This window comes from Suncus etruscus, chromosome 2, assembly GCF_024139225.1.
Source record: "Suncus etruscus isolate mSunEtr1 chromosome 2, mSunEtr1.pri.cur, whole genome shotgun sequence".
In the NCBI taxonomy this organism is placed as follows: domain Eukaryota; kingdom Metazoa; phylum Chordata; class Mammalia; order Eulipotyphla; family Soricidae; genus Suncus; species Suncus etruscus.
Genome location: NC_064849.1, coordinates 60,153,869 through 60,179,243, shown reverse-complemented (window position 1 = coordinate 60,179,243; position 25,375 = coordinate 60,153,869). Strand labels below are relative to the sequence as shown.

General features: G+C 36.1%; 1 pseudogene; it reads left to right on the top strand.

Annotated features, from left to right (window-relative positions):
- The first annotated feature begins 17,051 nt into the window (after positions 1–17,051).
- Positions 17,052–17,499, top strand: LOC126001918 (40S ribosomal protein S15a-like; annotated as a pseudogene).
- The last annotated feature ends 7,876 nt before the right edge of the window (positions 17,500–25,375 follow it).

Below are 25,375 nucleotides of genomic sequence, written 5' to 3'. Positions count from 1 at the left end.
TATAAATTTTATGAAGTTCTTTCTCTATTATATAAGAACTTCTTTCTATACATAAGATTTCCCCATTTTAATGTGCCTATGCAAAAAGGAACAATGCCACATGATAATACTGATGCATAAAGGGATAAAATAACAAGCTAAACAATCTATATAACCTGGTTCTAACCTGAGCTCAGACTCTGAGAGAAACTTATCTACTAGAATTTCCTATGGAAAAAAATCCAAAAAAGCAAATACTTAGGTAGATGGGGGAAACTCTATCTACTTAAGGAAATAAACAATATGAATTATACCTATTAAGGAAACACAACTAAAGAAATATAAAAAGGAAAAATACATAACTCCTTTAAGTCTTTTGAAGTAGTCTTGGAAGGGGTATAAAATCTAGAGGACAGCTTTAGCCTGCGACATGCTCTTGTGGAGTCTGAAAAAAAGGTTCCCAGCAGTCACAGATCAGGAAATGTCCTCAAGCTGAGTGTCTTTTAAAAGGAGAATTCGATAGTAAACAACATTCAACAGCAAAGGGAAGAGGAGAAAAGGGGCCACAGAGTGCAAACCATCAGCAGTGGGGGCGGCAGCTTCTTCCTGGGCTGAAGCAAAGTGGTCTGGGAAGCTGTCTTTTCTCTTTGGGAGCTCATTAGCAGCTGGTTCGATGGGGGGAACCTTCTGGTTCCTGTGTAGTTAAGACCTGAGAGTAAAAGGGGTTAAATAGGGAGAAATAACAGATCAGGGATGGCAGAGTAGAAAAGGATAGAAAAGGATTTGTAAAGTGGTAAGCAGGGGAGAGGGAAAAAGGGTTCTAAATAACAGGGAAAAGAACTATATAAAACAAAGGCATATGTACAATACAGATGGATATTAGACAGACATAGAGGTGTCCACCACACACACACTCTCTCTCTCTCTCTCACACACACACACACACACAGTCATTGAAGATCGATTCATAGATTGCAGTTGAAAAACTGACTGAGGTGGAATGGATCAGAGTGCTTAAATAATATAAAGCCAGAAAATTGGATATAAAGGTTTCTCAATTCCTCGGCAAATCATCATTAGTGACTGTGAACTTTGGTTGTAAACTTTGTTCTGGATTAGTTTGTCCATAAAGAATTCATAAAACAATCATAATTTTCAAGTCCAGAAAAGTAAGTAATTTGGTAATAAGCACAGTAAAAGGAGTCTACACCATAAAGTATTAACTAACTGGTCTTGAGCATCCATGTTCCTTTTCTGAAAGCAAACTGAAAACATGGGCATTCTGATATAATAGTAAACTAGCTTGAATTGAAAGTAAATTGCAAGAACATATTCAGTGAATGAGCACTATAGCCAAGAATCTATGGCATACAGTTGCCTGTTCCAAGGGTATCTATACACATAAACATTAGATTATATTAGCAGGCATAATCAAATGGAAAATGAATAAATTACAATAGTATCAAAACACTATCATAATGAACACTGTATTTGGAGTCTAATATAACATAGCACTGTAATGCCGAACTAGGGTGACCGAATATGTCTCCAAGAACCACTGTGAACAAAAAGATTAAAGAGTTTCTATAGACATATTAAAATTAAAACACTAAAGCCTTCTTAAAGTGAACAGTGTAGTGAGAGTCCATTGTTTCCAAACACATTCTGCACCTATTTCTGTGGATAAAACATTAAAACATATTTATAGACCTCTATAAAAACACTTGATTGAGCACCTGCTCAATCTAAACAGCTATATCCATTGCTGCAAGTCTCTTTGAAGTATAAGAGAGAATATAGGCTTTTGTGTTTCTTCTATTCTATTCAGTTTGTTTCTTTCTCCTTGATATACACTGGAGACAATAGTGTCGAGACAACTACCATTTAGGCTAAGGTGTTTCATCATGCAGTTATTCTAAATATCATCTATAAATAATATCATTCTGTATTTATTCTTCTTCTGGCTTACTTCATTTAACATAATATCTTCTAGTTCCATCCATGTTGCTGCAAATTGCATGATTGCATCATTCCTTACAGCTACGTAGTATCCCATTGTATATATATACCACATTTTTATGAGCCACTCATTTGCTGTTGGGCATGTAGGTTGATTCCAAGGCTTACTGTATGTTTCAATGAATAGTGGTGTACATGCATTCTTTTGGATTAATGTTATTCTGTCCTGGGCATAGGTATCCAAAAGAGAGATTACTGAGAACAATATGACTGCTCAATTTTGAGTTTAGTGAGAACTTTTAATACTGATTTCCACAGGGCTGGATCAGGCAGCATTCCCACCAGCAGTGGATAAGAGTTTCTATCTGCTCATATTCCAACCAACAGAGATTGCTCCCAGTACTTTAAAAATATGTGTAGGGGCCGGAGATAGCATGAAGATAAGGTGTTTGCCTTGCATGTAGAAGGACAGTGATTTGAATCCCGGCATCCTGTATGGCCCCCTGAGCTTACCAGGAGCAATTTTTGAGCGTAGAGCCAGGAGCAATTTCTGAGCATAGAGCCAGGAGTAACCCCTGAGTGCTGTTGGGTGTGACCCAAAAACTTGATTTGAATTTTCTTAATGATAAGTGATGAATGCTTTTTCATGTGTCTGTTGACTATCTGTTGGTTTTCCTCAGATAAGTGTTTGTTCATTTTCTCTCCCCATTTTTGATGGGGTTTTTAGGTTTTGTGGAGTTAACCTTTGAAAATACTTTGTTTATCCTAGAAATCAGACCTTTATCTGATGTGTTGAGTGCAAAAATTTTCTCCCGATCTATTAGCTATCTTCCAATTTTAGCCCATGACTTGTGTTTTTGTTTTTTGTGTTTTTCATACAGAAACTTTATGGTTTTATGTTGTCCCATTTATTTAAGTTTGATGCTATAGCTTGTGCTATTAGCATCCCATTATCCAAGACTTCTTTGAGGTTTAAGTTTTGGAGGTTTATGTTCTGTTCTGCCTATGTTTTCTTCAATGAACTTTATAGATGAGGGTCTAATCCCAAGGCCTTTAATCTATATTAAATTGACTTTTGTGTAAGGTGTAAGATATGGATCAATATTTAATTTCTTACAAGCGGTTATCCAATTGTTCCAAAACCATTTGTTGAAGATATTTCCTTTTTCCATTTCAAATTTTTGGCTCTTTTCTCAAAGATTAGTTGACCATATACTGAAGATTTGCCACTAAATATTCTATTCTGACCCATTAGTTTGAAAACCTGTCTTTGTTCCAATACCATGCTGTTTTGATCGCTTTGGCCTTGTAGTAGAGCTTCAAATTAGGTAATGTGATCATGCTTGATCAATTATTTTTAACTTTTTATACCTATGGATGGGCAGTGGTCTGCAGACTGGTGGTTGAAGACTGTTGTATTTGTAAATTTATTGCTAACTTAGATCAAAATCAAAAAAAGTCTAAAATAAGTACAATGGCATAAATGGAATTCTTTTTTTGTTGTTTTGGGATTTTGGCCACACCCACCAGGACTCATTCAATGCTGAAACCTTGTACTGATTTTAAGAACCAATGTTTCCTCTTTGGCCAGAACAAGTGTTTCTCAGTGGTCACTCCCAGTTCTGCACTTCAGAATTACTCCTGGCAGACTCAGGGACCCATATGGAATGCCTGGCATCGAACCTGGGTCAGCCACAAGCAAGGCACATACTCTTCCTACTGTAATATCACTCTGGTCTTAAAGGACCACTCCTTTTGTGGTTCAGGAAGATCATTTGGGGTACCAGAGATCAATCCAAGTCAGTCATTTGCAAAACTAATACCCTACCCATTGCATTGTTTCTCTAGCCCTATAAACAGAGTCTGTCATAGCAAAGTTTTCTCTACTAAGGGTGCTATAAATAGAAACTAGAGAAGTACAGAATACTCAGAGCTGTAAATCACTTTAGACTTTCTGGGTTTGACAGTTGCCAAAAGCAAAAGTCTGGATATCATTTGTCTAAAATTACCAAACAAACAATGAAAAGGTACTCTAATTAAGGCATATATTTTAAAAATCAAGAAAACAATATGAAAGTAACACATGTACAGTGAAGAGTAGTTGGTGAATAAAGTATTCAGCAATTAGTAATTTAAAATTGAGCATTACATAAGAGAGATCATTTATCTCTAATTTGATTTCTTTTTCATTCACTATGGGTTTATTCTCAAGAATATTTTTGAATTTTTAACAAATCTTTAATTTGTATTGTAGATATAAATTCCCTATATATATAATTTGTTTACTTGGGGGGGGAGAGTTTTTGGGCCACACCCAGTAACCCTCAGTGGTTACTCTAGCTATGTGCTCAGAAATCTTTTCTGGCTTGGGGCACCATATGGGACTCCAGGGGATTGAACCACAGTCCATCCTAGATCAGCAGCATGCAAGGAAAATGCCCTACTGCTGTGCCACCACTTGGGGCCCCAAAATTCCTTATATTTTTTAAAACATATCAGGGCTAGTGTATTTTTATTTTTAAGAGATAGGACCAAGAAGAAATAGATTCCATTTTTAATGGGAAATGAATTTTGGACCTGAGCAAACAGATAAACAACAACTATATTACAATAATTTTTGGAGGAACTAGGGTTTCACACCTGGCATTGTTCCTATCTTGGTGCCTGAGGATCATGTGGTATTGAAGCAGCAAGGTAGACCAAGAAGGTTACCCCACCCCAACTCCTGCTTCCATGGCAGTAAATTTTGGTAATATAGTTATTGGGATAAACCCAAGAAATATAATTTGAAGAAGCTACTCTTGTCCCCAGCACTAAGACTACCAGGTAACACCTATGGGTACTGGCACCAAGGCTTGGAAGTTCCAGCAGGAACAAAGACTAGGAAAGGAATATGAGAGAATGCCATTATCTACATCCTGAAAACCATTCAAGCCAATGTGAACTACAGTAAAATCAAGAGACTCAAACTATAACAATCTAAACTTAAAATGGGCCTGTTACACTGGCAGGCCAGGGGTCAAAGAGTGGTATTAAAGAATGCACGCTGGGAACACTGGTGAAGAGGGAAATCAACACTGGTGGTGGGAATGGCCCTGATTCACTGTCACTGTGTGCCTGAAATCCAACTATGAAGGACTTTGGAAATCATAATGGTTTCAAAAAAATAAAATAAAAAACTTAAAGTGATGAAAATATTTAAATAATAAAGAAAACAGTACACCTAAAAGCACATTGATCTACCATCTTGGTTATAATTTCTCATCTTTGAAATGGTATGTAGGACATGCATGTTCAAGGGTGTTAAAAGATTGAGGAATATACTAATATCCAGTGGTCCTCAAACTATGGCCCGCGGACCACATATTGTATTTGTATCTGTTTTGTTTCTTCATTGCAAAATAAGATATATGCAGTGTGCATAAGAATTCGTTCACAAGTTTTGTTTTTACTATAGTCAGACCCTCCAATGGTCTGAGGGACAGTGCACTGGCCCCCTGTTTAAAAAGCTTGAGGACCCCTGAGACCATCATTCTAAGTTATACCAACTATAGAAATAAAAAATTCAACTCATTTCCTATAGACGAGTTCCAAGTAAAATTGGAAGAGCAATATAGAAACTCATTAACTACCTCCACTAAAAAAAATAATTCCAAAGTTCAGAGGGATAACACAGCACTTAAGGCAGTTGTCTTGCATGTGCAGTCCCATCTTGATTCCCAGCCTTGGGTGAGAATTGGGTGTCACCCAAGCCTCCCCAAAATATTAATTCATACCTCTATGTAGGCTGTGAATATTGATCTTTCTAAGCCCCAAGTACTCACTGACTAAACAAGTTGGTTTTTAATATTCAGGGTTTACTTATAGCTTCTAAACTCAAGGATCACTGGGGTGGGGGGGACACTGTGGGACCATATGAGATGCTGAAGATCAAAACTAAGTCTGCCACATGCAAGGCAAGTGCCCAACCAGCTCTGTAACCTGAGATGAAAAAGTTTTACACAAAAAGTGCAATTTAACACATTGGACATCACATATAAAATAATTAGAATCAAGTATTTCTTTAAAGAATTTCAATGGAGATACAATAACTGATAATAAATGCCTTTGCTAAGCCCTGGGTACACATATAAAAAAAGAAATACATTTGTAACAGAAGTTGGATAAATTATTCTTAGGAATAAGAAAGCATTTGCTGTGAAAATTGTAGCTTCAGGAATAGAGCTAATCTTTACAAAGGTTCCGAGCTGAATTACAATCAGTTCTATCCTTGAAAAAAATAGAGATATTCATGCTTTTTGCTGTATAGCTTTTTTTGTTCAATAAATGGATTTTCAAAATCTGCATTAGAGGAGACACTGAAAAGATAATTGATCTGACAATGAAGAAAATATATATAAATTGCAGACCAGTCATATGTCATTTTATGTTTATATTTATATAGTATTTAATTTAAAGACTTAATGAAAGAAGAATTTTGAGTATTTTCCCTCCAAGTTATTGTAGACTCCAGCAATAATTTTGACAAGAAAAGAAAGTTGAGATATATTTGACAATTATTGCATTAATGAAGCAGGGACAGAAAATAAAGAGAAAAAGTCAGAGAGAAAGAAAAACAGTTGGCAATGCAAACTAAATGTGATATGTATGAATATTTTGCATCTTTTATAAACAAAATTAGTGTTTAATTCATAGCTTGCTCTTTTTTACATATAATATTTATTTTAATCATAGTGGCTTACATATCATTGATGATAATATTTTAGGTACATATTAACATAAAAACAGGGGAGTTCCCATCACCGAATTGTCCTCCCTCCACCTCTGTTCTTTTTTACAAGTTTGTTCCTCAGTCTCCCTCACCACCCAATCACCTCATATATGTGCATGCACAGAATATGCCCAATACTATAGGAATATAAGAATTTGTATGTCTGGTGTTTGAGGTTAACTAATAAAATAGTTATATCTTGATTTGTTGTTTCTTAAATAAGTATCACCTAAGCCAGACAGACAGCATAAATTGTAGTGTGCTTGCCTTGCAATCACCTGCCTGACTCAGCTGACCCAACAATATATAAGGTCCCCCTAACACAGCTAGGAATATCCAGAAATAATTCCTGAGCAAAGCAAGGTGTGGACTGAAAACAACAATGATATTTTAATAGTAAATTAAATAAGTAGCATGCAGGATAAGTGAATATACACAATAGGCAGACTGCAATAGAGTTGATTTTAGTCATTAGGGGAATGTCTCTTTCTCCTTATTTTGAAGGATAGGAGCAGTGATTGTCTACACCCAACAATACTTCATTATTCATTATCCCTAGGTTTATGCTCTGGAATGAATCCTGATGATGCTCAGGGGATCATATGCATTTCTTCAGATTAAACCTGGGTTGGCCATATGCAAGGCAAGTATCTTAACTTCTCTACTCTATCTCCAAACAACTCCTAAAGAATTTTCTTAAATGAAATGAATTATACATTCAAACAAAAAAATAAATATTTATAAAAAATTATGAAGAATTAAGATGTAAATATAGTTAAAATGGCCTATGAATATTTCAAGTTATATCATTCCTCAAACCCAAAAATAAATGTTATAAAATAAAGTTTTATCATTTCCCTGGATAACTTTATAATATCTATATCTGTTTATATATCCTGAAAAATGTTTGGGTGTTGTTTCCTATTTTTACATATATTGAAATATTTATCTATAATAACCCAAATGCTCTAACTCAATTCATTCATTTCCATCACTTGAATGTAATCCACCTTATTATTTTTCACAATTTGCTTATTCATACTATTGATGATGATCACTTTACCTAAATTTTCTCCTGATTCAAGTGCTTAGCAATAAACATCTTGGCATGTACATACATAATATTACATATAGACTTCATATCCAGAAATTCCTAGGTTGAATATATGTTGCATATATTCATAAAAAGTTGTCTACTTAATTAGGTAATAGTCAATTTCTATTTCTAAATATCTCTCTTTTATGGGGGGTTTTTGGTTTTTGGTTTTTGGGTCACACCCAGCAGTGCTCACGGGTTACTCCTGGCTCCACACTCAGAAATTGCTCCTGGCAGGCTCAGGGGACCATATGAGATGCTGAGATTCGAACCAATGATCTTCTGCATGAAAGGCAAATACCTTACCTTCATGCTATCTCTCTGGCCCCAATATCTCTAAATATCTTACCAACCCACAGTTACATTTGTATGTTTATAAGTGTCCTTTTTCCTCACATCTTGTCATCACATATTTTTAACTTCAGTCTAAATTGTAATATGGTACCTTACTAAGGTTATGATGTTCATTTCAAATTTTTATTGAATTCTATTTGTTGGCCAGTGAAATCTTTTCATAACATTGTTCCATTTCCTTTTAGAAAATTTCACTCTTTTTAGTCATAGGATGTATTGGAAGTGATTCTTTTTCATCTCTCTCTTGCACTACAGATTTCTTTGACTATTCTGTTAACTTTTATCTTTTCACTTTCTCACACACAAAAGAAATTGTTCTTTATTATGTCTCATGATAATTTTTATTACACATTTACCCAGAGCTAATGTTTTTGTTTATATAATATATGTTAGAATTTATTTAGGATTAAATGTAGGTTCATTTTATTTTACTATGATATTCAACCCAATATGTTGGCAATTGGAATGTTTTGGTCCTAGATACATTTTGTGTCTTGTGATACATTTTTTTACTTTTTATTATTTTTTAATATTTTTTATTGAGTCCCATGTGCATTACAAGTCTTTCTCAGTTATATTTAAGGTATATAGTGACAGTGAATTAGGGTAATTTCCCACCACCTGTGTTGACCTCCTTTCACCCCCCATTCCAGCATGCATCTCATAATTCCCCCAATTGCCCGCTGAACTGTTAGTGTAACAGGCCCCCTTTGTATATAAGTTGTTGTAGATTTTGATTCTGTTGTTGTTGACTTTGGGTTTGGTATTTAGGCCTGATCATTATGTTTAATAATTTATTTTTTGCTTTCTGTTCCCTTCTATCACAGATGGTACTTTATTGGTATGCTGACTTTTTCTTAAGTTATTTTTTCTATTTAATACTAATATATTCTATGCAATATTAATTTTCTTAGAGCTACTTGCTTTTATGCTTTTACTTCATCTAATGTGATATTCATAAAGAGATATCAGACATTAGACATTAGGGAGTGACACCCAGACCTGGAGTACAAGATATTTTATGTTTATATTGACAGATATTTATAATTACCAGTTATTGATGAAACAGATATAGTCCTCTGTAGGAAAGATATCATTGATAGATCAATACATGCAGGAAAATTTTATTTACTAAATAAATGAGCTAGTGGTGGATAAAATGCTATACTACTACACTCTCTCAAATAGTAACATGTAAATAAACACCCATCCTCAAACTGTCATTTCTGGCATTTCTGTTAGTCTGAAGAGTTTCTGCTATATATATATAGCATTTAAAATATGTAAGTTTAGTTTACAGGAAATCAAAGGACCATTTAGGTTCAAAATGAATAAACAACTAAAAATTAAATGATCAACTATCACTACTGTGAATTGCCTTGTAATACAGCAAGTACCAAACAAAGGGCACACTCAATAGGAAGTCATAGATTTAGGATAGAATTTTAAGGCACTTGAGTTAAGCATCCTGAAAAAGTCAGATTCCTCAAAGTACTACATTCTCCACAAAAGTCATAGTCAGAAAAAGAAAATCACCTTTTTGAAAAATAAATCTTTTAATGTCTGAAATTTATTATGTAGAATGCAAAGAAGAAACTATAATGGAAATTCAACAATGTAACTGAAATATAAATAAAACAATATCTCCAAAATTACATGCATATGGTCAGAACAGCAAGCATAGAAATTGTTTATTGTCAAGAAGGCAGAAAAATATAAACTAGGTCCAACTTACAAAGTTAAAAAAAATAATGGCAAATGAATCCAAAGTAGACCTACAGAAAGATGGCACATGTATCTAAGAATGAAAAGCTATTTAATCATTCACAAAGCAAACATTAAAACACATATGGTCATCTTTTTGTCAGTAAGTTTGAAAGTCTGGAAAGATACTGTATTTATTAGGAAAAATACTTGTGAACATTTGAATAGAAAGCCTGAAGCATCTTGAAAATATTTTAAAAAATGAAGCATACATAGAAAATTAAATATTTTCTGGGCCGAAGAGATAGCATGGAGGTAAGGCATTTGCCTTTCATGCAGAAGGTCATTGGTTTGAATCCCGGCATCCCATATGGTTCCCTGAGCCTGCCAGAAGCTATTTCTGAGCATGGAGCCAGGAGTAACCCCTGAGTGCTGCCGGGTTCTTCCTTTTCCCCATTCAAAAACACATCTATTAAGTAAACAAGCTTTACAGATAATTTCTATCAAATATCTTGGAATACTTTTCTAACATTGTTGCATATGAACTACTTCAGAGAAAAAAAGGGCTGATAATATTGCCACTTATTTTAGTAAAATAATTAAACCAAATAAAAATAAATTGTAAATAAGAAAAAATTACAAGCTGAAAATTGCATCAATTTAGAAGAAAAACACACATGCAAAACAAAAAACAAATCAATGAATTAACAACCCCACTCATGACCTAAATTTATCAGGCTTCTACTTCCCTTACTCTTCCATCAGTATATATGAATAATATGTATTTACATATACATGTTATATTTTATGTATAATAATATAAAATATACATTTAGGAGGTAAGAAGGGTATCATGAATAGCATTTTACCTCCTTTCAGCACTATGTCCTCCATAGTGACTACCTTTTACAGTTTACTTACCCTTGCCTATCCCAGGCCCCCAAAGTGATGAGCTTCCTCCTGAAGACCAATTCTCATGCTCTTTGGTTTTACTACCTTTGAACATTTGTTATATACCCAACTGTACTTTTAGAACTTTTCTATTTTTTATTTAACTAATCTTTGAGATTTTCTTCATTAATCTATTAATGTGATAAAATCTTATCAATATTTTTCCCAATAGTATATTATTCTTATGTACTTGTTGGTGGGAGAAGGAAAAAGTAGGAACCCAATACATTTTTAGGTATCTTGAATTTGGTTTGTTAATTCATTGATTTGGTTGTGTGTGTGTGTGTGTGTGTGTGTGTGTGCGTGTGTGTGTGTGTGTGTGTGTGTGCAATACTTCTAAATTGATGCAATTGCTGCTTATGAATTCTTTTTTCTATCTCCCCACTCTCCACTAAATTGTATTAGGGACTACTATTACCACATTTTTACTTTGACTCAAACCCCCATCTATCTGAAATCAAAACCTTCCATTAATTTGTTCTCTTGTATGTACTGACTATTCCCATGCATTATTCGCATCTTCATCTCAATGAAGATAAGTCTTATTACTATTATAAGCATGTGCTCACTTATTTTAAGGACTATCTACACATATAATTTTTTACTTAATTTTTTTAATATTTTTATTTAAAAACATTGGTTACAAAGATGATTGTGGATGGGTTTCAGTCATAGAAGATGACAACCCCCATCACCAGTGCAACATTCCCATCACCAATGTCCCAAAAATGCTTTCACATTCTTCTTTACAAAACCATTTGAGAATAATATTTAAGATCTCTATTACCTACTACTCTTTTTCACAGTTACATCAACAATATGCTGTGTATTTATTTTGATACAGTTATTTGTATCAGAATATAATGTAGTGGGACAAGAAATGCAAAATGGAGCAAGGAAAGCCTATTCAACAAATGGTGTTTGGACAACTGCTCAGCCACATGCAAAAATGTGAACTTGAACTTTCATCTAACACCAAGCACAAAGGTCAAATACAAATGCATTAAGGAACTTGATATCAGACCCAGAACCCTAAGATATATAGAGGAACACATAGGTAAAAACACTCCATGTCATTAAGAACAAAGGCATCTTCAAGGAGAAAGCAGCACACTCCAAACAAGTGGAAGCAGAGATAAACAAGTGGGACTATATTAAACTGAGAAGCATCTGCACTTCAAAGGAAACAGTGAATAGGATACAAAGGCCATCCACAGAATGGGAGAAACTATTCACCCAAAACCCATCAGATAATGGACTAATATCTAGATATACAAGATAGTGACAGAATTTAACAAGAAAATATTCTAACCCCATCAAAAATTAGGGAGAAGAAATTAACAGACAATTCCTCTAAAAAGAACTACAAATGGCCAAAAGACACATGAAAAATGTTCCACATCATTAATCATCATGGAGATGCAAATCTAAACAACAATGAGGTACCATCTCACACCACAGAAACTGGCACACATACAAAGAAAACAGCAGTCAGTGCTGGAGGGGCTGTGGGGAGAAAGGAACTCTCATTTACTGCTGGTGGGAATGTCATCTAGTCCAGCCTTTATGGAAAACAATATTGAGATTCCTCAAAAACCTGGAAATTGAGCTCCCATATGATCCAGCTATACCACACCTAGGGATATACCTTAGGAACACAAAAACACAATACAAAATTGCCTTTTGCACACCTATATTTATTGCAGCGCTGTTTACAATAGCCAGAATCTGGAAACAACCCAAATGCCAGACAACAGATGAGTGGCTAAAGAAACTGTAGTACATATTCACAATAGGATACTATGCAGGGGCCGGAGTGGTGGCACAAAGCGATAAGGCGTCTGCCTTGCCAGCACTAGCCTAGGACGGACCTTGGTTCGATTCCCTGGCATCCCATATGGTCCCCCAAGCCAGAAGTGATTTCTGAGCGCATAGCCAAGAGTAACCCCTGAGCATCACTGGTGATAGTCTTACTCATCTATGGGTTTTAAGAAAAATAAAAGGCATTATTGTAATAATACCCAGAGACAACAGAGATGATGGCTGGATGGACTGGCCCACAATATGAAGCTTATCACAAAAAGTGGTGAGTTCAGTTGGAGAGATAACTACACTGACAACTATCATGTCAATGGTAGTGAGTGAGAGAAATGGAATAACTGTCTCAAATACAGGCAGGGGGTGGGAGAGAAGGGAGATAGGGATATTGGTGGTAGAGGTGTTGTACTAGTAAAGGGGGTGTTTTTTTTTTATAACTGAAGCCTAGTATGAGTATGTTTATAATCATGGTGCTTAAATAAAGATATTAATTTTTTTAAAAAAGAATATAATGGTCCAGACTGGTGGCCCCGTGGTAGGGCGTTTGCCTTGCATGTGGCTGACCTAGGATGGATCTCAATTCGATCCACTGGCCTTCCATATGGTCCCTGAGCCAGGAGCGATTTCAGAATGAAGAGCCAGAAGTAAGCCCTGAGCATCAGCGGGTGTGGCCCCAAAACAAACAAACAAACAAAGAATATAACATAATAACCATACTATAACAACCCCAATGTTTGAAAACTACCATAAAACCAAGCTAATTATATATTTATAATATGAAGTATAGTTATTCGAATGTTAGGGGTTTGCATTTTAGTTTGTTTGGGGTCACACACAACTCTGCTCAGGGCTTTCTCCTGGCTCTGTGCTTGGAATTTATTTTTGGCAATGTTGTTTGGGGACCGTATATAGTACTGACTTGTACCTGGGTTAGGTATGTGCAGGGCAAGCACCTTACATTTGTACTATCTCTCTGGCTAACCTATTGATACATGATATTAATTATTTTATGAATATATCACTAGGAAACAACAAATTTAAATATTTACTTAATCATACTATAAAAATTACATTTAAACTTTCTACAAATTTATTATTCTTGTTGTTGTTGTTATCATTATTATTATATTTTACATCCCATGGTGCTCAAGGCTTATTGTCACTTCTTTCTTAGGAGGATCACTCCTGGCAGTACTTTGGGTTCCATATGTAGTGCTGAAGATGGAACAGGTTTGGCTGTGTTCAAGGTAAATGCTTTAACCTTCCATTCTATCACTCTGACCACAACTATATCTTTAAATCCATGAATAACATAGGGGATGAAAAGGAACAGTAATAACTGTGAAGGGAAGCCACTGTGGAGGAGGACATAATGCTGAAAGGTTGTAAAGAGATGTGTATGATACCCTATCAGAAAAAGGATTTATTTCTAGCATTAGCAAAGGCCACCCAGCCCTGCCAGGAGTGATCCCTGAGCACACAGAAGTAAGCCCTGAGAACAATCAGGTGTTGGTTTCTCCTTCCCAGCAAAAGAAAAAATAGTTTTCCTTAGTTACAATTTGACTGCATTTAAGAAGGTAGATAAGGCACTTGTAATAAGCAAGCAATCAAAAAAGTTTAACTAGAGTATCTTCTATTAAAGACAAAAGAAGATGAAAGAAATTTGACATTTGACATTAAAACATACGAGCAAAAACAAACAGATGAGAGGCTGAATTCACAGAACATGGGAAAGGGCACTTGTCTTGTATAAGGCCCACATGGTTTGAACCCCCACATAATGGTATGGAAGCCCAAATGCCCCAGGAGTGATTTATGTGTACAGAGCCAAGCTAGTAGTAACACCTGATCACCGCTGGGCATAGTCAAAAAGAAAAAAATTAATTTACTTAATGAAATAATATAATATACATTCTTAAAGAAAAAAAGAAAAATAATATTGCCTGTTTCAGCTATAGGAAACTGTGAGGTTGTTGGTACAAACACAAATAAAAGAGTAAATTCTGACTGAAGCAAATATGTTAAATATGTATCTGCAAACTACAACCAGATTACTTCTATTGCAGCAATGTCCAGGAAACACAAATGAGAGTAATTTCCAACTTAAAAATTAAAAATAGCAAGAGTTTAAATCAAACAAAGGAATCTGCTGCCATCTTGTGTTTATCTTGTAAATTACAAAGTGTTAAAAATTTTTTTGTCCTCCCAAAAGATTTTTTTTCTCTGAAGATTTTTCCCTCTAAAAGAATTATTTACTTTAAAAGATCCTCATGAAGCACAGACTTAAAAAAGAAACTATACTTTACATAACTATTATATTAAATTTAAACTACATCTTTAATAATTAGAAAAACCTTAAGTATACATTCGAGTGTGTGTTTTTTAATATGATTATGATAAACCAAATAAAAATGTATTCTAAAGACAAGAATCATTGCCATCAATATTTTTGGCAAATAAAAGCAATAAAAGTGTACTTTTGGATCATTATATAATGAGATTATGCTCTTAAAATTAATAAATGATACTAAAAGCACTAACTTGTACCTTTTATTTAATATTTTTATGACTTAATGAAAATTATTTAGTGTGTTATCTCTTTCTAGTCTATTATTTTGACCTACACAGCTGAGGGTAAAATTGGATGACATATACAAAAGACTTTGAAAATATGAAGGCTACATTTAAAAATTAAATTATTAAATAAGAAAAGGTGGTGTGGATATATGATGAATATGTTGGGAAATGAATTGTCATAAACATTTTTCTCCTTGTTAAGATGTAATTACTTAAAATACAGATTTATAATAATTATCAAACATCTGTCATATGTGAGTGGTATTAAAAATTTTAAATCTAAAGATCATTGAAAATATCTCCCAATAATGAGAGAAGATGCACCCACATTTGTGTGGGCAAAAAATACTAAAGTGAAATGTTTAATAAGTTAAATGTAAGGTTCCCATGTCCATTGGGTTTGATTTTTCTGTTCACTTAAAGAGTCTGAATAAAGACATCTGCATTTCTATATTCATTGCAGCACTATTCACAATAGCCAAACTCTGGAAACAACTTGAATGCCCAAGAACTGTTGACTGGACAAAGAAACTATGGTATGTACACACAATGCAAAGAAGAAAAAAGAAAAGAAGAAATCCTGCAATTTGCTGCTAATATGGATGGATCTGGAGAGTTATCATGATGAGTGAAGTTCACTGAAGGGAAAGGGACAGATATAGACTGGTCTGTCTCATGCAGAATATAAAGAAACATGGTAGGAGAATAACAAATGCCCATAAGCAATAGAAACAATAGAGATAAATAGAAATAGAATATGAGAACTATTTTTTTAGGAAGAGGTTTGCCATGTAGGGGAGGAGCATTTGTCCCATAAAGGAATACTATGACAATGACAAAGGGAGGTGTCACACAGGAGGAGGATGGAATGCTGTTATGAAGTAAAATGTGACTGCAATTGAGTGATGGTACAGTTTGTAGTACATTGGCCTTGAATATAGCAAACCTTGGTTCTATTCCGAGGACTCTCTAAGGCTCCCCAAGCACCTCCAGGAGTAATTCCTGAGTGCAGAACTATGAGTAACCCGGGAGTATTGCTAGGTGTATGGCAAATAACACAGCAAAATAAGTGACAGTTAGATCTGGGAAGGGATTATCATGGCAATGATAGAGGGAAATGGTCTTTGGATCAGTTCTAGATGCTGAAAGATGAAAAAGTGACATTCATCATACCCCATTAATAACAGTATTGTACACCACAGTACCTAAAAGTATGTAAGAAAAAGAAAAAGAAAAAAGTGCCTACTATAGAGACAGGCTTGGGAATCAGGATGGGGATATTAGTGAAGGGAACATTGTTAGCCTGAAACTCAATAATGAATAACTTTATAATTCATGGTGATTCAATTATAAAAAGTAAAATAGTGGTTTCAGAATAAAATAAGAAATAGTAATTAAATATGTAAAATATTGAGTATAGACATCTCCTACCTAAAACACGACATGAAGCAAGAAAAATCTCTTCAACCATGACATTGAGAAAACTGATCATGTACAAAAAGCAAGAGATAATGACAATTATATATAAATAAGCTCATGCTATTTTCAGGCAAGTACTTCTGCACAATAAATATGAAAAATACACCATCCATTACATTTGTGTATGAGTTTGTGCATGCACACATGGGGAGAAGAAGAAAGAAAAAGAGGAACTAATTTTTCTTCATTGCCTAAATTTCTAGGCATTAACTATCACCCAGAAATATGCTACGCATATAGCAGGTCAAAACAAATTCATAAGGATTATAAACATGTCATTTCCTAATATAAAAATTGTATTTAGTGAGAAAAGTTTCAATCTGAAAAGATTTCTTTGAAGATATGGCATACGTGGCTCTTTCCGTGCCACCACCATGGTGCGCATGAACGTGCTGGCTGATGCCCTCAAGAGCATCAACAATGCCGAGAAGCGAGGCAAGCGCCAGGTGCTCATCAGGCCTGCTCCAAGGTCATCGTGAGGTTCCTGACGGTGATGATGAAGCACGGTTACATTGGTGAATTTGAAATCATCGACGATCACAGAGCTGGGAAAATTGTCGTGAACCTAACAGGCAGGTTGAACAAGTGTAGTGTGATCAGCCCCAGATTTGACATGCAGCTCAAAGATCTAGAGAAGTGGCAGAACAATCTACTCCCGTCCCGTCAGTTCGGTTTCATTGTACTGACAACCTCAGCTGGCATCATGGACCACGAAGAAGCGAGACGAAAACACACAGGAGGGAAAATCCTGGGATTCTTTTTCTAGGGATGTAATTCCTGAATCAATAAAAAGCCTCTATGGAAAAAAAAATATGGCATACGTGGAGTAACCACTTCCTAAAACAAAGTCCAATATAAAATTCTCACATTAATATTCGTGAAAATCAATATGTATTCCTTTTCTCAGGAATGTATGATGCTTATATAGTATCTAGCTTCAGTCTATACAATACAAAAAATAAGGCAAGTGATCTGGAACAAATAGTGGTTATAGAGAAACTAGGCTACATTCCTAAAGCAAACTTTAGTACTATGCAAGGACATTCCATTCTAGCCATTTCTTATATAGGTTATTCAGGGAGCTATTCCTATATAACCATCTCAAACTTTGGTTCAGGGCTTGTTTTATTTATTGTTCCAGTCTTAGAACTGTTTATAGGTTGAATGGTATTCTTACTGCACCAGCTATGTGGATTAGCTAACTGGCTTTGTGGATGGGTCGGGATACTTAAAAATGGCCTCATTCACAGGGAAATAGTAATGGGAAAGCTGATGTACCTTAATTGATCTCTCTGCCGGTCTTTCATCTGAGGTTTCATCACATTGTATGGTAACAAAATTATTCCCAAGAGGAAGAGGTCAGAGTTCTGAAATGACTTAGAGTACTTGTAGAATTCTCTATACTAAGAAAAAATAAAAGCCTCAAGATCAACCTAGATTCACATAATGTGGAGATAGCATCCACCTGATGGAAGTATAAGATGCCATATAACAAATTAAGAAAGGGGACATTCTGCTCAGATACCTTCAAACAAATCACAAAATTCCTAAGGACCAGAAGAAATCATAAGTTTTAATACATAAAATAAACTGTCCATGTAAACTTGGGAAAATGATACTGAATATCTCTACATCATCCAAGTGTCTTACAAAACCAGTGTAAACACCCAGAATGATAGACCAAAACCAGAATCCAATGTAATCCCTGGTTCCCTTTAGTATCTATTTTTCACTTTTATTCACCAGGTGAGAAAACTCAGTAGAATGAAAGATAAGCAACAAAGTCAGAGATGGCAAAGAAGAGAAAGGAACACATGTCTTTCTTATCTTGCTGAGAAAGGCACTGCTGTGAAAAAATTTAATGTTAAAACACAAACGTTGATTAAAAAAAAACAACTAGTACTACCTACTGTTAAGTACAGAAAAATAGTTGCATTTGAGATGTAAAATACCCCCTGATTTTCCTCCAAAGCTGAAAATACATGAGCCTACTTGATTTTCATTCATAAGTGGAAAATATTAATGAATAATCAATAAAGTGATTAATAAAAAGAAAATTGAGATAAGAATTCTATTTTAATAATATAATCCTTATTTAATAATATTTATATTGTTTAATAATAAATAATAAATAAATATTTAATAATATTTAAATAATTCTTATTTAAGCACCATGATTACAAACACGTTTGTATTTGGGTTTCAGTCATAAAAAATGAACACCCCCTTCACCAGTACAACCTTCCCACCACCAATGCCCCACATCTCCCTCCTCCCCAACCCCCTACCTGTATTCAAGATACTCATTCTATATCTCTCACTATCATTGTCATGATAGTTGTTAGTGTAGTTATTTCTCTAAGTGTACTCATCTCTCTTAGTGGTAAGCTTCGTATCATGGTCTGTCCTTCCAGCCCTCATCTCTATTATCTCTGGGTGTTATTATAATAATGTCTTTTATTTTTTTTTAAATCCGTAGATGAGTGAGAATATTCTGTGTCTATCTCTCTCCCTTGGATTTATAAGATAGTATTATATTTTCTAAGAGGCTCCTATTGTTAACCCATTTTGAGATTGGAATTTTAATATATATTTCAATCCATATCCCTTGAGATATGCTGATGGCCTGATATTGGTTCAATATTATGGTTAATTTTTCTGAGAAAATGAAAACCACTAGATAATGCACTGCAGTTAAAACTATATATCCTCAGAGCATAAAAACCGGCTAACCTTTGCAAATGCTGGCTCCCTGTGTGTGACACCAGGCGGGGAAAATCCGCGAAAGTACACCGGCCCAGTGGGGCTCAGCTGTGAAAGACTGTGAGTGTGACCTGTCTATGTCTGTCTACTGTCCTCTTGCGTGAAACTCTTGCGAGTGGGGCAAAAAGAGCCTCCAGAAACCTCGCTCGCCCAGACGCCATTTTCAGGGAGGGACTTCAGAGCATAAAAACCGGCTAACCTTTGCAAAAGCTGGCTCCCTGTGTGTGACACCAGGCGGGGAAAATCCGCAAAAGTACACCGGCCCAGTGGGGCTCAGCTGTGAAAGACTGTGAGTGTGACCTGTCTATGTCTGTCTACTGTCCTCTTGCGTGAAACTCTTGCGAGTGGGGCAAAAAGAGGCTCAGAGAAGCACTGCCGCTCCGCTTCGCTACGCAGCCGTGCACTCTTTTTTTTTTTTTTTTTTTTAAATTTTTTTTTATTTAAACACCTTGATTACATACATGATTGTGTTTGGGTTTCAGTCATAAAAGGAACGCCACCCATCACCAGTGCAACATTCCCATCACCCAAGTCCCAAATCTCCCTCCTCCCCACCCAACCCCCGCCTGTACCCTAAACAGGCTCTACATTTCCCTCATACATTCTCAATATTAGGACAGTTCAAAATGTAGTTATTTCTCTAACTAAACTCATCACTCTTTGTGGTGAGCTTCCTGAGGTGAGCTGGAACTTCCAGCTCTTTTCTCTTTTGTGTCTAAAAATTATTATTACAAGGGTGTCTTTCATTTTTCTTAAAACCCATAGATGAGTGAGACCATTCTGCGTTTTTCTCTCTCTCTCTGACTTATTTCACTCAGCATAACAGATTCCATGTACATCCATGTATAGGAAAATTTCATGACTTCATCTCTCCTGACAGCTGCATAATATTCCATTGTGTATATGTACCACAGTTTCTTTAGCCATTCGTCTGTTGAAGGGCATCTTGGTTGTTTCCAGAGTCTTGCTATGGTAAATAGAGCTGCAATGAATATAGGTGTAAGGAAGGGGTTTTTGTATTGTATTTTTGTGTTCCTAGGGTATATTCCTAGGAGTGGTATAGCTGGATCGTATGGGAGCTCGATTTCCAGTTTTTGGAGGAATCTCCATATCGCTTTCCATAAAGGTTGAACTAGACAGCATTCCCACCAGCAGTGGATAAGAGTTCCTTTCTCTCCACATCCCCGCCAACACTGTTGATTCTCATTCTTTGTGATGTGTGCCATTCTCTGGGGTGTGAGGTGGTATCTCATCGTTGTTTTGATTTGCATCTCCCTGATGATTAGTGATGTGGAACATTTTTTCATGTGTCTTTTGGCCATGTGTATTTCTTCTTTGTCAAAGTGTCTGTTCATTTCTTCTCCCCATTTTTTGATGGGGTTAGATGTTTTTTTCTTGTAAAGTTCTGTCAGTGCCTTGTATATTTTGGAGATTAGCCCCTTATCTGATGGGTATTGGGTGAATAGTTTCTCCCACTCAGTGGGTGGCTCTTGTATCCTGGGCACTATTTCCTTTGAGGTGCAGAAGCTTCTCAGCTTAATATATTCCCATCTGTTAATCTCTGCTTTCACTTGCTTGGAGAGTGCAGTTTCCTCCTTGAAGATGCCTGTAATGTCCTGGAGTGTTTTGCCTATGTGCTGTTCTATATATCTTATGGTTTTGGGGCTGATATCGAGGTCTTTAATCCATTTGGATTTTACCTTTGTACATGATGTTAGCTGGGGGTCTAAGTTCAATTTTTTGCAAGTGGCTATCCAATTGTGCCAACACCACTTGTTGAAGAGGCTTTCCCTGCTCCATTTAGGATTTCCTGCTCCTTTATCAAAAATTAGATGGTTGTATCTCTGGGGAACATTTTCTGAGTATTCAAGCCTATTCCACTGATCTGAGGACCTATCCTTATTCCAATACCATGCTGTTTTGATAATTGTTGCTTTGTAGTACAGTTTAAAGTTGGGAAAAGTAATTCCTCCCATATTCTTTTTTCCAATGATTGCTTTAGCTATTCGAGGGTGTTTATTGTTCCAAATGAATTTCAAAAGTGTCTGATCCACTTCTTTGAAGAATGTCATGGGTATCTTTAGAGGGATGGCATTAAATCTGTATAATGCCTTGGGGAGTATTGACATTTTGATGATGTTAATCCTGCCAATCCATGAGCAGGGTATGTGTTTCCATTTCCGTGTGTCCTCTCTTATTTCTTGGAGCAGAGTTTTATAGTTTTCTTTGTATAGGTCCTTCACATATTTAGTCAAGTTGATTCCAAGATATTTGAGTTTGTGTGGTACTATTGTGAATGGGGTTGTTTTCTTAATGTCCATTTCATCCTTATTACTATTGGTATATAGAAAGGCCATTGATTTTTGTGTGTTAATTTTGTAGCCTGCCACCTTGCTATATGAGTCTATTGTTTCTAGAAGCTTTTTGATAGAGTCTTTAGGGTTTTCTAAGTAGAGTATCATGTCATCTGCAAACAGTGAGAGCTTGACTTCTTCCTTTCCTATCTGGATTCCCTTGATATCCTTTTCTTGCCTAATCGCTATAGCAAGTACTTCCAGTGCTATGTTGAATAGGAGTGGTGAGAGAGGACAGCCTTGTCTTGTGCCAGAATTTAGAGGGAAGGCTTTCAGTTTTTCTCCATTGAGGATAATATTTGCCACTGGCTTGTGGTAGATGGCCTTCACTATATTGAGAAAGGTTCCCTCCATTTCCATCTTGCTGAGAGTTTTGATCAAGAATGGGTGTTGGACCTTATCAAATGCTTTCTCTGCATCTATTGATATGATCATGTGGTTTTTATTTTTCTTGTTATTGATGTTGTGTATTATGTTGATAGATTTACGGATGTTAAACCAGACTTGCATTCCTGGGATGAAACCTACTTGATCGTAGTGGATGATCTTCTTAACGAGGCATTGAATCCTATTTGCCAGGATTTTGTTGAGGATCTTTGCATCTGCATTCATCAGTGATATTGGTCTGTAATTTTCTTTTTTGGTAGCGTCTCTGTCTGGTTTAGGTATCAAGGTGATGTTGGCTTCATAAAAGCTATTTGGAAGTGTTTGTGTTTGTTCAATTTCATGAAAGAGTCTTGCCAAGATTGGCAGTAGTTCCTCTTGGAAAGTTTGATAGAATTCATTAGTGAATCCATCTGGACCTGGGCTTTTGTTTTTCGGCAGACATTTGATTACTGTTTTAATTTCATCAATGGTGATGGGGGTGTTTAGATATGCTACATCCTCTTCCTTCAACCGTGGAAGATTATAAGAGTCCAAGAATTTATCCATTTCTTCCAGGTTCTCATTTTTAGTGGCGTAGAGTTTTTCAAAGTAGTTTCTGATTACCCTTTGAATCTCTGTCATATCAGTAGTGATCTCTCCTTTTTCATTCCTGATACGAGTTATCAAGTTTCTCTCTCTCTCTTTCTTTGTTAGGTTTGCCAGTGGTCTATCAATCTTGTTTATTTTTTCAAAGAACCAACTTCTGCTTTCGTTGATCTTTCGGATTGTTTTTTGAGTTTCCACTTCGTTGATTTCTGCTCTCAGCTTTGTTATTTCCTTCTGTCTTCCTATTCTTGGGTCCTTTTGTTGAGCATTTTCTAGTTCTATTAGCTGTGTCATTAAGCTACTCAGGTAAGCTCCTTCTTCCTTCCTGATGTGTGCTTGCAAAGCTATAAATTTTCCTCTCAGTACTGCTTTTGCTGTGTCCCATAAGTTCTGAGAGTTTGTGTCTTTATTGTCATTTGTTTCCAGGAACCTTTTGATTTCCTCCTTGATTTCATCTCGGACCCACTGGTTATTGAGCATGAGGCTGTTTAACTTCCAGGTGTTAAAGTGTTTCTTCTGAGTCCCTTTGGAGTTCACAAATAATTTCAGAGCCTTGTGGTCAGCGAAGGTAGTCTGCAAAATTTCTATCCTCTTGATCTTATGGAGGTATGTTTTATGTGCCAGCATGTAGTCTATCCTGGAGAATGTCCCATGTACATTGGAGAAGAATGTGTATCCAGGTTTCTGGGGATGGAGTGTCCTATATATATCCACTAGGCCTCTTTCTTCCATTTCTCTCCTCAGGTCTAGTATATTCTTGTTGGGTTTCAGTCTGGTTGACCTGTCCAGTGTTGACAAAGCCGTGTTAAGGTCCCCCACAATTATTGTGTTGTTGTTGATATTATTTTTCAGATTTGTCAACAGTTGTATTAAATATTTTGCTGGCCCCTCATTCGGTGCATATATGTTTAGGAGAGTGAATTCTTCCTGCTCTACGTACCCCTTGATTAATATAAAATGTCCGTCTTTGTCCCTTACAACCTTCCTGAGTATAAAGTTTGCATTATCTGATATTAGTATGGCCACTCCAGCTTTTTTATGGGTGTTGTTTGCTTGGATAACTTTTCTCCAGCCTTTTATTTTGAGTCTATGTTTGTTCTGACTATTCAGGTGCGTTTCTTGTAGGCAGCAGAAGGTTGGATTGAGTTTTTTGATCCATTTAGCCACTCTGTGTCTCTTAACTGGTGCATTTAGTCCATTGACGTTGAGAGAAAGAATTGTCCTGGGATTTAACGCCATCTTTATTTCAAAATTTGGTGTGTCTTTTGGGTAGTCTTGTCTTAGATTAGGTCTTTCAGTTTTTCTCTTAAGACTGGTTTTGTGTCTGTGAAGTTTCTGAGCTGTTTTTTGTCTGTGAAACCATGTATTCTTCCATCAAACCGGAAAGTGAGTTTTGCTGGGTATAGTATTCTGGGTGAAGCATTCATTTCATTCAGTCTTGTCACAATATCCCACCACTGCTTTCTGGCATTGAGCGTTTCTGGTGACAGGTCTGCTGTAAATCTCAGGGAAGCTTGCTTGAACATGATTTCCCCTTTTGATCTTGCTGTTTTCAGAATTCTGTCTCTATCTGTGGGATTTGTCATTGTGACTAGGATGTGTCTTGGGGTGGTTTTTCTGGGGTCTCTTTTGGTTGGTACTCTTCGGGCATGCAGGATTTGATCACATATATTCTTTAGCTCTGGAAGTTTCTCTTTAATGATGTTCTTGACCATTGATTCTTCCTGGAAATTTTCTTCCTGGGTCTCTGGGACTCCAATGATTCTTAAGTTGTTTCTGTTGATCTTATCATAGACTTCTATTTTCGTCTGTTCCCATTCTTTGACTAATTTTTCCATTGTCTGCTCATTTGCTTTAAGTTTTTTGTCCAATCTCTCCTGCTGTATGGAATTGTTATGTATCTCATCTTCCACAGCACCAAGTCTATTCTCAGCTTCTGATACCCTGTCCCAGAGCTTATCCATTTTGTCATTCACTTCGTTTACTGACTTTTTCAGTCCTGTTAGTTGACATGTTATTTCAGTTTGGAGTTTTGTCATTTCTGCCTTCATATTTTCTTGGTTCTTATTAGTGTTCTGTTCAACTCGATCCATGGTTTCTTGGAGTCTGTTGAGCACCTTCCATATTGCTAGTCTGAAGTCCTTATCTGAGAGGTTTATTAGTTGTTCAGTCATTATCTGGTCCTCAGAATTGTCATCTTCATTCTCTATGTCTGATGCTGGCCTGCGTTGTTTCCCCATTGTCACACTTGTATTGTGGGTTTTTCTACGTGTTGTAGTGGTATTCATTGTCTATATGATGTAGGCAGCACACTCCTCTGGCTCCTCCCTTTCTGGATGGGCTGACTTGCCTCTAAGGGAGGGGAGTCCTCCGTGGATGAAGCCTCACACTGGGACAAATCTTAGGCCCGAGCATGCAACAGAGAAGACAGTCCAGAGAGAAATGTTTGCTTCTGTGATATAGCGCCGTTCTTAGTGTGATTTTTCCTTCTTGTTGCAATGGAGTTCTTTCCTTAGAAAGAGTGCACGGGCAGGCCTACAGACATCCAAATACACAGACGTCTTTTGAGCATCTTATTCCTTGGAAGAACTAAATGGA